Here is a 15,751-nt window from a genome sequence, read left to right as displayed (position 1 = left end):
GGCATGAATTTTGTTATTACCGTCTACCCGAGATTGCTATTATTTTTTTAACCATGGAAGTTTTTTACATTTATTTTTATATATATTTTTTTTTGCACGAAATTTGGCTATGTTGGTTAGTGAAAGTGAAATCCTATTTTGTGCTCTGAGGGCTAGACTGGTGTAGTTGACTAATCAAATGGAAAGTCGAATTCAATTTCCAATCGATCGGCATCAGTTATCATACGGTGGGTTTATAACTTATTTAACTGGATCAGTCCCTGATAGGCAATGAAGACAAAACCAATAAAACCAATCAAAGTGTCGCACTTTTTTTCATTTTCGTTTTCTCGTTTCCCCTATCATATTTTGTATAGAAACATGGGCAACAAAATAAAAAAAAAAAGACTAAAAATGTAAATTTTCAATAATTAAAAAACTTGTGAACACTTTAGTCAACTATCGAGATGGTTTTGATTGCAATGCCTTAGACATTTTTTGACAATATTTGCTTTATTTTTTTTTAAATATCTTGAAATTTAAATTTTTGATTTACTCTATAGAGTTGCACGATTGTTGGGGTCGCATTTTCAGAGTCAGAATCGGTGTCGGAGTTGCTTCAAGAGTTACCCACGTTAGAAAACGTATCGATTATAATTTTTATAGTATTATATTATAGTTTTTGAAAAAAATATTATTTTTTAAAAGACTAAAAACTGAATAAAGAACAAAAAATCAAATGAGGACCATGTTCCACTTATGATGTGGGAAACTTTTTATGAACAAAAATGTTGAATTCTTCATCACCTCAAGCCTCTCAACCTGCTGCCAACAGGGTGATTGACTGTCTCGTCAATCAACGGTCCCATATCGGGTGTCATTGTACTCACTCGCCACACTCACTTTTAATTTGTCGAAATAATCACCTTCAAATTTGTTTTCAGCAGCACCAATTCACGCCCATCCTCCTCCGCTGGGAAACATTAAAGACAACAAAAAATACTTCGAGAAGCTCTTGAAAAGGTAGACAACCGCCACCTTCCGGAGATGACCTCGACTTTTCGGTTCCGTCATAACATAGATTAATGCCTCGTGCATGGTGCCATTAACCATTCATATGTAAGTTGGGTTTTTTCATCTTTCTTACGTTGATAAAAAAGAGGTGAAAGATGAGGCGAAAAACAACTCAAATTACCATTCATAAAACAGAGGAAAACGAGAAAAAAAATGCGGGTGCGGCGACACGTCAGGCGACGAACCTCCTTATCTCGCTGACAGTTTGGACAAGAGTGTAAAAGCAAAGAGGCTCGTCCCTCGCGGGAAGATGGTCCTCCGCCACTATACTAGACACCGTTATTAGGGGGTTCGCGCTTCCACGTTATTGTCCGACAAAATATTGAAATGACCTAAATTCGGTGGCAAAGCTCGATAAATGGGACATGGGATGCGCGTATTTAATGTGTTTTGTTCATTTTTTTTTCTTCTTGTTGGCATGAAATCTACATTGAGAAGAGATGCTGTAGGGAAAGATGATATCATTACTAACCAGGCGTCACCAGGCAGGTTTTGTGGAAGTAGGTATGTGGGATAATAATGATGGACTCGAGTGTAGAGAGTTAATGTTAGCCCGGTGGCATCTTGTAGAACCAGTTGGGCTGGAACGGTTTCGCATTATGTCACCTCATAAAGGCTAATTGTGAGGTGTTGGGGTGTAAATTGAACGCTGGTGGTCTGAATAGAGATCAATCTGGATGAATTGTATCAAGATTGTAAAAAAGTGAAATTGAAGGGCAAGAATAGTGTAGACGTTGGGCCCAGAGGAAGACGCGGATTATTAATAAAACACATCACTGGCGGCTAATAACTTTTATTGCCGCCACCACTCGCGTGTCCGACCGCGGTACACTCTGATTGTCACTAACTAGCTCTTCTCATCTCTAGACGTCAACCATAGTTGATCTGTCAGCCAGTGTTGACCAGGGTTAGATTCCTACATCCCTCTCTTCCTTGAAAATGATAGATACTTCACAATTGATAATTTAACAGTTTAGCAAACTAGATTGTCCTCATAATTGCCCTGATCTAAACACACGAGTGGATTTATTTTTAATCAAGTATTTGTTGATAACAATAGTATTATAATCTTATATCTTTTGCTGAGTCAAACGAGCATTTATGTTTACAGTATAATCTCTTGTCACGTCCTTTGAACTTTGAACTAAGCCATTACACTCAATGAAGTTTTGTCCTTTCACTCTCCTTTCTTAGCTGTTCAATTTAATTGTTGCTCCGTCACATTTATTAATCTTGTAATTGTAAATCCATAATTCACTACAGTTAACCGCTATCTAATCGATCCAGTACTACCTCCTCCTTCACTTAAAACAATTTAATTTAAAGTTAATAGAATGCTAAGCGTTTCCCTATTTTCCTATAATTTGAGCAAATTTACTCAATAAATTAATGAGTCTAAAATCTTGTACGCAGCATTTTTCAGATAGTATTTTTTTAAAGATTCCAATGCAAATAATATTAGATTTTATAAGACATTTGTTTCAGCCTCTTTCTAAAAAATGACTTGTTTTTTTTCCTTTGTTTTGAGTCCGGTAGATTTGAATGAATAAAGATAATCCTCAACTATCGTTTCACAATTCTATATCTTAAAACAATAACCGTCGCTCAAATACGTTGTTTGCGGAAACAAGCTGGAGCAGTTCTTTGCGCTGCAAGAGCTGATGGGAAAGTACCTATGCCCTGCAGTTAAAGTCTTAGCCTTAATTAACTAACTGACAAATTTTCTGTGACATTAACTTACGCTTTCCTATCCTTTTTCTTCTCCCCTAGCAAAAGTAGCAGTTGTTTTAAACAGTTTTATCTGCTCTCGCTTAATTTATTGAAATTACTGAACTTATTTCGTCCAATGATTGTATCTGAATTATTTTGTAGCTGTAAGTATCTCCAAAACTCTGCATTTTGTAATTAGTTAGGCAAAATGTATTATGATAAATGCAACTAATAAACATGAATTGAATATAAATTATTTCTCATTCATTGTCTTATGGAGTTACCGATTATTAACAATTTCACGGTGCCTATCAATCAGAGCCCCTTGCATCAATACTCCTTCACACATTCCCCAGCATTTAATCAACCCCATAAAGCAGCGTCTCCAAAATTACTTACCACAACACCTAACTATTTGTACAATCAAATTATAATGGAATTGGGTCCGTCAACCTGACAATTCTGGAATACGAAGACAACTTCGCACCCCCAAACAGAACCCTATCTTGCAACCATCCTCCTTCAAATCTTAAGGACATCCCTTAGTTCATCAGCAGTCTCCAGGTGAGCCGCCAGCCAACTCGGCTCCGGGCCGCACACACTCCGTCCAGGTCGGCACCCCGCCCGCCTGGCTCTCTTGCCATGCGCACGACCCAAAGGATCCGGTAACCCAGGTGACTCTCTGAAAACCCGGTTTGCCGTTGAGCTGCACTAGCTCGTGGTTCATCCTTCTCCTCTGTGTGTTGTTCACGCGGAGTTCGGCCTAACGCAGTAAGACCTCTCCGAACGAACTACGTGTGCTGGCAAAACCTCCTCCTCCTGTGACCTGTTGCTAATGAAACTCAGTAATAAAAAAAGTATTTTGTAGGTTTAATCGCTGATTGTGTTATAGTATTTAAGAGCAGGTTAAAGTTTGGCTTTACAACTTCTACATTATTAGAACACAATATCTTGCCTCTTGTATACGTTTGATGAGTACATAACCTTAACGAATTAAAACAACCAACAAAACAAACCTTCCACTTTAACGTTCCCAGATCTTTTATGGCCCCTATTGTAAGATTCCGCTCGCACCTAGGAGTCTGAAGGCTTGAATGGGAAGAGCACCCAAACCTCTTTTTACTCCTTCCACCCACGGATTCGATCTGACGATCTTTGGATTGCAAGTCCAGCCGCCGACCAGCGACTCTACCGGAGTAGGTTTGGTTTGGTGTGTTGTTTGTTCGTATATCAGGGAGACGACTTCTACGCCTGGAATTACTCTACGGCCTAACAACAACTAAGGGCGAAGTCCAGCGTTTTACTCCCCATCCGAATGGGGAGAATAGAAGATGGGAAACGAACCCCTGATCATCCGCTTACAACGCGAACAGCGTAACCATTCGACCACGCCTGCACGCAAACGAATTACCAAATACCCTAAACTTTCCTGTTACTTTTCAATCATTGCAACTGTTAACTTGTGCAAAAATGATCCCTAATGGCACTACTGAACTTCCATAAAAATATCCTTGTAGTTTGTACCTTGAATTCCTAACTTTAACAGTAACTGTTACTTACGACAATGTTACAATGTTGACGAATACAAATCTTTCTAACTTCACCTTTCGATGATCATACGCAAGCCTGCAGCCCCTACCCCAGGCCTAAATATTAACAAGCCATCTATACGCTAGGCAGAGCGAAAATCCAGAAGCCACCTCTTCATCATGCTTCCGTGTAATTATCCACAAGCTATCTCTCCCCCAGGCATGAGTGAACAATCACAAGCCTCTTCTTCCCCCAGGCCTTACAGCAGATATTCACGAGCCATCTCTCCACCAGGCATGAGTGAACATCCACCAGCCTCCTCTTCACCAGGCTTCCATGTAATCATCCACAAGCCATCTCTCCGCCAGGCATGAGTGAACATCTACCAGCCTCCTCTTCACCAGGCTTCCATGTAATCATCCACAAGCCATCTCTCCACCAGGCATGAGTGGACAATCACAAGCCTCTTCTCCCCCAGGCCTTACAGCAGATATTCACGAGCCATCTCTCCACCAGGCATGAGTGAACATCCACCAGCCTCTCAACGGCACTAAGCCATCCCCCGGCACTAAGCCAACCCCCGGCACTAAGCCATCCCCCGGCACTAAGCCAACCCCCGGCACTAAGCCAACCTTTGGCACTAAGCCATCCCCCGGCACTAAGCCAATCCTCGGCACTAAGCCAACCCCGGCACTAAGCCAACCTTCGGCACTAAGCCAACCTTCGGCACTAAGCCAACCTTCGGCACTAAGCCATCCCCCGGCACTAAGCCAACCTCCGGCACTAAGCCAACCCTCGGCACTAAGCCAACCTCCGGCACTAAGCCACCTTCGGCACTAAGCCATCCATAACTTTTTAGCCAACCTTCGGCACTAAGCCATACTAATCCTAATCCTAATCCATCCACCTTCGACACTAAGCCATCCATAACTTTTTAGAACAAGATCACCAGATATCAGCTGCACTGAAGGATCAACTGTATCGTTGCTTCAAATCAGCCGTACGATTTGTACACAACCTTCGCCGACGTGATACCACAGCAGCTGTCCGCAACTCTATCCTTGGAATTGACTTGCCATCGAAATACCGCCTAAGGATCTGCAGTTTCATTAGACAAGCCGACTACGACAACCTACCAGACTACATCCATCAACACCTGCAACGCAGTCAGCAGCAGCGAACCCGCTGCTTCATCATCCCTAGACACACCACTTCAAGCGGAAAAAGTGTCCTGGTTCACGGAGCTACCTGCTGGAACGGTTTACCAATCGATTCTACTTAATTTTAGTTTAACGAATAGTTACAGTACTCAGTTTGTATGGATTATTTCTATCAATTATATTGTTCCTACAGTTACTTCGTTGACCTGATAAAAAAAGTTGTTAACTAACAGGTTATCGTTATAAATAAACGCACAAATTACAATTACCTAAGTACACGCGTGCAAAAAAAAGTTCACAAGGGCTGTCAAATTTCTAACCTTAGAACCGAGTCAGTTTCAGATTGAACTGAATTAAGCGCTGAACTGAAATGCGGCAACCATGCCTAACCAGCTTCCAAACGAATGCACCAATAGAAACGGTCTTTGAATTATGGCCACAAGATTCCAATCACTTCAACCGACTACCAACTGTTTTCCATTTTGCGAGTGAAGAAATGAATCAAAATACCAGATTAACCTGTCGTCTTGTCTCTAGTGACCCTATTTGAATGAAATAAGATCAAGATAACTTTCCTCTGACCGACTGGCATTCTCGATTGCGAGATTCCTACTCGAAACTAGGTTACCGAAAGCTTGATCGTTGAGGCAATTGCAAACCCTATTTTTACACCTTAGCTTCCATTCCATTCGAACTGATGACCTTTGGAGTCCAACTGCCTACTTGCGACTCCACCAAAACAGGACCCAGGGAAACGACTCCTACCCCTGGACTGAGCTAACAACCTAACCTCTTGGTTAGACTGGGGCCGACATTTACTTCCCCATCCGACGGAAGGTGTGATCAGACAAAATCACGTCTCGAAAAATGCCACCGGGACCTTCTGGGATCGAACTCAAGCCGACTGAGTGAGAGGAAACTACGCTTACTCCACACCACGTGTCCCGGCTCCTCTGACTTTTATAACACAAAAAGGATGCTATTTACAACTTAAATAACAGCCGTTATCCAAAACGAAGACTTTTAAGAGGACCCAAAACTGAGTACAAAACTGAAAATCAAGTCAAACCTAACTGACCCTCTTTAGCCGTGTAACTATGTAAACAAATGAACAATGTGTATATTTCCCATTCAACTGCCACCGCTTACGTGTACACGCATACACTCTTACTGCTTTCACAATCTCACGCACCCGCTTACATACTTACAGATTGTTGTTCTTATAATTCCTCCTCCACCTCTTCACAAAAATTACCGTACACTATAGTATACCTTAGATTTCCTGAGACACTTCCACTTTCACTGGATATTTTCTCCTCGTCGCCAATGTAGACGTTGGGCCCAGAGGAAGACGCGGATTATTAATAAAACACATCACTGGCGGCTAATAACTTTTATTGCCGCCACCACTCGCGTGTCCGACCGCGGTACACTCTGATTGTCACTAACTAGCTCTTCTCATCTCTAGACGTCAACCATAGTTGATCTGTCAGCCAGTGTTGACCAGGGTTAGATTCCTACAAATAGCTCAAGTATGGACCGCGGAATAAATGAGGCACTCGATTATCTCGGCACTGGCTGAACCGTTTACGGTATCATTCAATCCGACTTGAGGTCCCATAAGTCCCTATTGAGCATCATAAAGTTAAAACCTAAATTTCAAATTTTAACACCAACTTTTAAAAATATATAACAAAAATTATCACAAAATGCACACAAAATCATCATACATTATCACATCACAAAATATATATATAAAAAACATTTTTTTCAATCTGTGGTCCCATTATTCAAAATTAGCAAAAAGTCTGCCCAGTTGATATAAAATTCAAAAATAAAAGTTATTACCATGTATTTTGAATAGATACTAAAAAAACACTTGTACCGTAGTTGTCCCATTTCAAACTGTAGACCCGATTCGCCCCAGATGACGGTACAGAAAGGATTCGTTAATTCCAATTTCACTACTTCGAATGTATGTATGTATGTATGATCCCCATACCCGCAGGCAACTTGGTCCTGAAACACATGTGAGCGCTAGGTGAACAATTCGATCATCTTTTACTCCGTAATCTGTACACCCACGTGCATAAGTTTTTTTGCACGAATTTTAGTGCTACAAATACCGGCGCAGAAAACAAAATGATATCTCTTTTCCCTCCCCAAGCGCCGGAAATTTGTAGCGGGTGTAGGGACACTTTGCATAGACGCCCTTGCTCCCATCACGTCACTGAGGGTATGGAGCGACGAGAAATTAATAAGCATGCCCCCTTAGTCGAACCTTCATTAGAGAAGCAAGCAATCCACAACTCACAGCGAACGACCAAGGGAACACCCTACCGCGTATATAATAAGGTTGGCGTGGTTGTCTTTAATGAATTGTCAATATGTGTGTGTGAATGGAAGTGTTCATTTGTAATAAAAAGGAAAGCTCTCACCAAATTACGAATTCTTCACATCCAGATGGGCATTTTATTCTTGAAGTCCAAGTTTTTTCAAGTCCATCTTTGAAAATCCACGAAAGCTTCATTCTTGAGTTGCTTTGCTTCTCGATCTTCTGTTCCTGGCACTGTTCCCGCCGTTTCCCGTGTTGTTTTACTCAGGCAGCTCCAATCAGTTTTGGCATGTTGAACAGCTTCCGGTGGGTCTTCTTAGAGATCCGATCGATCAGTCTCCACCCGGCATTCACCCGATTGATGATCTTGTCTCGACACAATGGCCGGAGGATTGGGCACTTCCTCTCATGACGCGGATGAAGCAATTTTCTTCAATTTTACCTTGCGCGCAACGAGTTCCGGATCATTCACAAACCGTCAGAATTACTTTGTGGAAAAATAAATTTTAGTTTTAACTCAAACACACAAAAAAAGTGAAAAACTCTTGAAAAATGACAAGAGCAGAAAAAATTTGCATCCGACCCGCCGCGCAACCTACTTCGATCTCGTGGACCACTCAATTGGGTCCTAAAATGGAGTTTAGATTGCTGATATTATTGTTTACGACGATAAAGCTTATTTTTCTGAGTACAATGACGCTTTGTACGACCACAAAGAGTTTAAAATGGATTTTTAAATCAATTTTGAAAAATTAACCTCGCGGTTCTTCGTGACAGAAAATTCCTACTTGACAGCTCGTTCCAAGGGGACCATAGTTGATCCATCGAAAAAATGTTGTCTTGTCATTATTTTTTTTGCATTAAAATGAAAAAAAAATGATCAGAAATGGTTTTTGATCGTGTTTTTTACCGTTGTACATAAAAATTGACATAGGGCTTTAGTACCCAATTCCAATTTCACTAGGTACTTCGAATGCCCGCTAATTAGGGAACTATACCCTTTTTCGGCATATTTCTATTATCGGCCTATCAGCACTTTAATCATGCATTACAGCTTTCATAAAGTGTTTTTGACCGATCCAAAGTAATAAATAGCTCAAATAAAATTGAGCAAGCATCTCTCCATTGTTGATACATCTGAAAATGTTGATTTAATAGCGGATAACGGCAAAAGTGATGACAATTGGTCGAAAGGCTTAGAGTGATTAAAATGGGTATATTTCCCCTAGCATACTCGCTAATGCGAACGCAAAAACAAAAAAAAAAGCACTCAAACGTAAAAACCAGATGTCAAACTGATGTTGACATTTCAACCTCATTGTTTGACGATTTCCGAGCTCGTGATTTCATGTTTTTGACAGCTGTCAGTCGTTCCAACTAGCGAATTCTGATTCGTTAATTCGAATGCAGTTCCATTCGAATTAGCGAATCCGCTCTGTTCAATGCCAATGTTTTTTAAGTGAAAATGTATATGTTCAGCATCCTGATTTCTTACATTTTACATTTCAAGTGGTGGGCTAAAACGCTCTTCGTCTTTGTTGTTCTTTTCGTTTTATTATTCAATTTAATTAAAAAAAAGTGTGTTGGTTAGAGTCGAGGTTGAATGCACATTGAATAAAATAAAATTATTGATTTCAAGATTATTAAGAGAATCATGAAACAGATTAGTAAAATCTTTCAAAATTTATTACTCATGTTTTTGTATCGCCATTCTTTTTTTTTATTGTTCAGATATTAAAGGATTCGAACCTAACATTTAAAAACTCGTCTAAATAAATTAAAATTAAATCAAAGCAAAACCCTGAAACTGGCCTATTCAATAATACTACTATACACTACTATACTGCTCCTTATCGCATAAATGTCCCATATACATTTTTCATCGCTTTTGAGTTACTGATACAGATTGGTCCAAAATCCAAAAAAAAACCTACAACATCCATTACCTTTTTCTAGAAATCAAGAAGAAATCCAGTTTTTTACGAAAACTTAAGCCATATGTGAGGGACAAACTTCAAATGCGTTTTTTTTAGCTTGCTGATTTTGCATATGGGACATTTATGCGAACATGGGCAGTATACATTCTAACTGAAACACCATCGGATGTTTCAAGAACTAGAAATTTTAGCTTTGTTGGAAAAGAGAAATCGCCAAAAATTGAACTGCATGAATTAAGAATTTTGTGTATAAACGCCGTTTTCTGTTTTTTAGTCAAATATGAAACTGTGTTTCAATTAATCTCTAATGTTTTCAAATAATTTTTCGAATATCACTCAATTTTTCAATATAACAGGGGAAGTTCAATATAATAACTTTTCTAAAAACAGACTTTCTTCTAACGTTTTAATAGTAATATTTCTTTAATTGATCGGTAACTTTTTTCCCTCGATGCTTAAAAAAATATGACACGAGCATGACATTCATTTGAATAACTGATTTATCCATTTTAATAAAAGGAAGGCTTCGAGTACAACTAAAACTTGAAAAGTCATTCGCTGTCTGGATCCAAAAGAGGTGTTGTGTTAAATACTTATGCTTCTTTATTATACCTTACTTAAAATTCAAAGGCAATGCCAACAAGGTCAAGTGTTTTTGCATACTTTCGCTTGCGATTGCCTCTTAGTGCTTATTTCCTCCCATAAAGTGCTCTTCAATTGCAACAGCAAACCACCTGTTTTCTTTCTTTTCTCCTTTTTCTGTGCAAGTCCTCAGCCACCCTTTAACATCAACATCTAACAGAATGTCATTACTTTCTTCGGTTTCACTTTCGTTGGTAGATGACCTAATGTTGCATGGTTTGAGGTAGGTTGTTCCAAAGATGCACCAATGTCGAGTGTCTTCCTACAGATGCCAAATGCCACGTGGAATGGAAAAACTGGCAAAACGTGACACCTTTGTTTTCGCCCAATAAATGATGATGTACCGAACTGGGAAAAACGTGAGCAGAATGCAGTTTTGCTGCTTGCTTTTTTCCAGCTTCGGTCGATGGACGAACTTTTCCCTTTCGATAAACCTTGACGGGTTGAGTTGTGTACCACGACTAACGACATCGCAATCACAGCAGAGTGTCGTTTTTGCTTCGTTTACAGTTCGTTAATTATGAAATGAAGCGCCTAACTGGGGGCAGTTATTCATTCATTTGTTTCTGTTATGGAAAAGACGGAATTAAAAGCGACACAATATGTTATTATGACATCAATCAAACTTTCTTTTGCGTTTGCGTAATTGAACTGATGTTGCAAAAAAAAAACGGCGAAGGACGTGTCTTTTTGACAAACATTTATTTTAAAAGTTGCAATTTTTCACAGTTTGGCACTAAGGCTTAGGAAATATGAATTCAGGTCACTTTACCCTACCCAAGAATTTAGTGCCTTTTTGGTCAATGCAACAGTAGAAAATGCATGTTTAAGTTTTTAGAAGGTAGATACTGAATGATCCCAAATTACCCTTTATTTTTGCGAAAAAGGTTGCTTCTTTCAAAAATACCAAAATAGAGTAGGTTGTTCTCTAAATTTTTGCAAATTATAAAAAAAAAGGTGCAGGTGGTTATGTTCTACATGACCAATATGACAAAGAACTTTGTACAAAACTCTAAAAATCATGCTATTTTTATTTATATTTTTTAATTCTTTGCCGATTTATTTAATCCAGAATAATTAATTCTAATTAAATTTATTCAATCAGTGGCACCGGTAGAACCTTCCCTCAGGGCCATGGCCACTCCGGGTGTGCCCAATCCTGTCAAAATGAAGATTTTAATCACCAGTATCAAAAACCATGAATTTTGATACCCATATTGCCCAAAGTCGTATGGTTCAATAAATGTCCCCCGGTAGAACCTTCCCTCAGGGCCATGGCCACTCCGAGTGTGGCCAATCCTGTCAAAATGGCCATTTTCATCACCAGTATCAAAAACCATGAATTTTGATACCCATATTGCCCCAAGTCGTATGGTTCGAAAAATGTCCCCCCGGTAGAACCTTCCCTCAGGGCCATGGCTACTCCGGGTGTGGCCTATCCTGTCAAAATGGACATTTTCATCACCAGTATCAAAAACCATGAATTTTGATACCCATATTGCCCCAAGTCGTATGGTTCGATAAATGTCCCCCCGGTAGAACCTTCCCTCAGGGCCATGGCCACTCCGGGTGTGGCCAATCCTGTCAAAATGGCCATTTTCATCACCAGTATCAAAAACCATGAATTTTGATACCCATATTGCCCCAAGTCGTATGGTTCGATAAATGTCCCCCCGGTAGAACCTTCCCTCAGGGCCATGGCCACTCCGGGTGTGGCCAATCCTGTCAAAATGGCCATTTTCATCACCAGTATCAAAAACCATGAATTTTGATACACATATTGCCCCAAGTCGTATGGTTCGATAAATGTCCCCCCGGTAGAACCTTCCCTCAGGGCCATGGCCACTCCGGGTGTGGCCAATCCTATCAAAATGGCCATTTTCATCACCAGTATCAAAAACCATGAATTTTGATACACATATTGCCCCAAGTCGTATGGTTCGATAAATGTCCCCCCGGTAGAACCTTCCCTCAGGGCCATGGCCACTCCGGGTGTGGCCAATCCTATCAAAATGGCCATTTTCATCACCAGTATCAAAAACCATGAATTTTGATACACATATTGCCCCAAGTCGTATGGTTCGATAAATGTCCCCCCGGTAGAACCTTCCCTCAGGGCCATGGCCACTCCGGGTGTGGCCAATCCTATCAAAATGGCCATTTTCATCACCAGTATCAAAAACCATGAATTTTGATACACATATTGCCCCAAGTCGTATGGTTCGATAAATGTCCCCCCGGTAGAACCTTCCCTCAGGGCCATGGCCACTCCGGGTGTGGCCAATCCTATCAAAATGGCCATTTTCATCACCAGTATCAAAAACCATGAATTTTGATACCCATATTGCCCCAAGTCGTATGGTTCGATAAATGTTTTTCTGGATTGACACCTCACCAGAATAGAGCCCTTAGGACAAAGTTCTTTGTCAAAAATCAAATTGTTCGCACTATAGATACACAGCCTTGGCGAGGGAAACGGCTCCTTCACCTGGACTGAGCTAACCTCTAGGTTAGACCGGGGCCAACATTTTCTTCCACGTCCGACGGAAGGCGTGATCAGACAAATCTAGTCTCGAAAAATGCCACCGGGACCTTCTGGGATCGAACCCGGTCCGACCAGGTCCAACTGGAGTGAGAGGCTTAAAACCTATATCAAATTTGCAATCAAAAAGTACTATACCATATTTTGGTAAAGACTTTACCATAAAGTGCACCGTTTTGGAGTTATTTTTCTTTTTTTAAATACTTTATGAATGAAAGCCACCCCGGAAAAAATATGTTTTGAAGGCTGAATAAATTTCCTGCCATTTTCTTTCTGAGACTTTGATTCGATTATCCCAAGTGAAATTTTGCCAAGGCCTTCGGATAATCGTCTGGACTGTATTAATTGGATTTAATGCAACAAAAAAAAATGTTTATGAAATTCAAACTTCATTTTTTAATGTGTTTTTTCAAAATTTATGTCGCCCTCCCTTCAAAACTAGTCCACACACAATTTTTTTCAAGGAACATCAAAATTCTAATGAAAATATAAGTCTAATCAACTGAACACAATCTTCATAATTTTTAAACCAAGACTAACATTTCAAAAGGGCGTAATATTGAATATTTGACCTTTTTGAAATGTTAGTCTTGATTTGAAAATTTTGAAAATATTTTTTTCGAAAAGATCGGAAAATTTCACGAATGTTTCATATTTTAATATTGAAAATCGGATCATTAGCTGCTGAGATATGGACAATAGAAAATGGTAGTTGTTTGGGTGAGACTTAGAAAACATCAATTTTCCTGTTTTTAAACCTTTGCATGGCAATATCTCAGCAACTAAGGGTCGTATCGACAAAGTTCAAAAAAGCAAAATATAGAGAATTTTCTCAGCTTTTCAAAAATATTTTTTTTCAATAGCAGGCAAACATGTGCACTAATTTAAAAAAATGAAAAACTGCGACTATTTTTAAAAAAATTAACTAAAAATCGATTTAACTTGAAAACGGTGCACTTTATCAAAATTTCACTAAAGTACTTTTTGATTGCAAATTCGATTTTACATCGAATAATGAAGTTGAAAAATGTTTGCGACCAATATTTTGATTTTTTGAAAAATCAGTATTGATTAAAAAAACCCGATTGAATATCACCAGAGGTGAAATAGAGCCTTTCTTACAAAATGATGAAACTCCGAAAAATATGTTGGTGCAATTAATTTTTCAGAAACATAATGATACCACCCAGTGAGAATTTGACCTAAAGCTTCGAATCTTTTTAGACTAAACCTCGAATGCCATTTTTTTATTTCAGAGGTACATTCTGGGTCGCAAGATAATTATATTTAATTAAGAAAAACTTATTGGATTGACATTATTAGAAAAAAATAAAGGGTACTCAGTCTTTAATGTTAGTCTATGATTAACTTGAAAAATATATACATCGATATTGCACTTTGTCGATCTATTATGAGAAGCCAGAAAGCACACATTCACGCGCAGCGTAAAACGCGCAAGCGAAAATGTGCTGGCGTTTATACTTCGACTTGACGACTTGTCGATCTTTCGAGCGAGAACGAGCCGGGACTTCGAATTTGATGTTCAGTATATGATTTTGTATAAAACCAAAAATTTAATAGGAAAAAATAGGGTAAAAATAAGACGAAAAACACTAATATGGCTATATCTCTGGAAATACATTTTGGAAAAGCTTCAAATTTTGGGCCCAAGCAGTTTATGGCGCATGTTTTCGAATGGATGTTTGAAACTGAATTCTTTTAATTTGATAGTGTTATCTGTAAAATAGTCCAAAAAATACCTCTAAAAATGGCTTTGACAACATTTGCTGGTCGAAAATTGTGAATCGAAAAATAAAATGTTCGTCTCCGACCCCACGGCTACAGATCTGAAATATAAAAATTGTGGGTTTTACGAGCGGTTTTCCAATGATGGAAGACACAAATTTTTAAGAGCGGATACAGACATCGCTCATGTATTTCAGAAAAAGAGCTCTCAAAAATCAGACTTTGAGTTCCGGGTTTCGGGCCAAAATTCAATCGAAAGAGCGCATCTAAACCTTCAATTTAGTAATAGGATTTTTTCCTGGGACGAATCCTCGCCGTGCACGAAATTTTTAAGATTTCTGAGAAAAGCGTTTTTCCAAAAGCAAACCTTAAACCTTTCTTTTGTAAGAAAGGCAAAAATCATAACTCGGTCAAAGATTTTTTGCACAACCTGGAAATTTCTGAAAAGTTGGCAAACATATCAAAAAATGAAAAAAAAAAATAAAAATAGTGTTTTTTAGCAAATCAAGTTTTAGTGACAAAAAGTTGAATAAAAAATCACCAAATATTTTTTTACCGTGTATCATTTTTTTCAGTGTAGTCCGTATCCATACCTACAACTTTGCCGAAGACACCAAAGGGTTTGTTCAAATATTACGTCCAGAGATTTTCGGGATTTCAGACCCCCCCCCCTCCCCCCTGTCACGCACTTTTCCTATACCTTTAACATGGGCTGTCACAAACCCCAGACCCCCCCCCCCTCCCCCTATTAATGGACGTAATTTTTGAACGAACCAAAATCGATCAAAAAATTCCTTCAAAAGATACAGATTTTTGAATTTTCATACACCGTTTTTTTGGACAGCTGTCAAATTTGTATGGAAAATTATATGGACAAACTAATGATGCAAAATGGCGTCTTTGAGCATACCGAAGGCACCAAAAAAGTTTCAGTCGGATTAAAAAATACAAAAATTAAAATTCTAAAAAAAAAACCGATTTCGTAGAGAATTGCTCAACTCTTTAAATTTTAGGAAATTTATGGGTTGGAAGTTTTACTTGTTTTATGTGACTTTGCCAATGTTTTTAAAAATGTCATTTTTTTAGGTCATTTGGC

This window comes from Culex pipiens, chromosome 3 (assembly GCF_016801865.2).
Source record: "Culex pipiens pallens isolate TS chromosome 3, TS_CPP_V2, whole genome shotgun sequence".
Taxonomy (NCBI): domain Eukaryota; kingdom Metazoa; phylum Arthropoda; class Insecta; order Diptera; family Culicidae; genus Culex; species Culex pipiens.
This window is presented reverse-complemented; position numbering follows the sequence as displayed.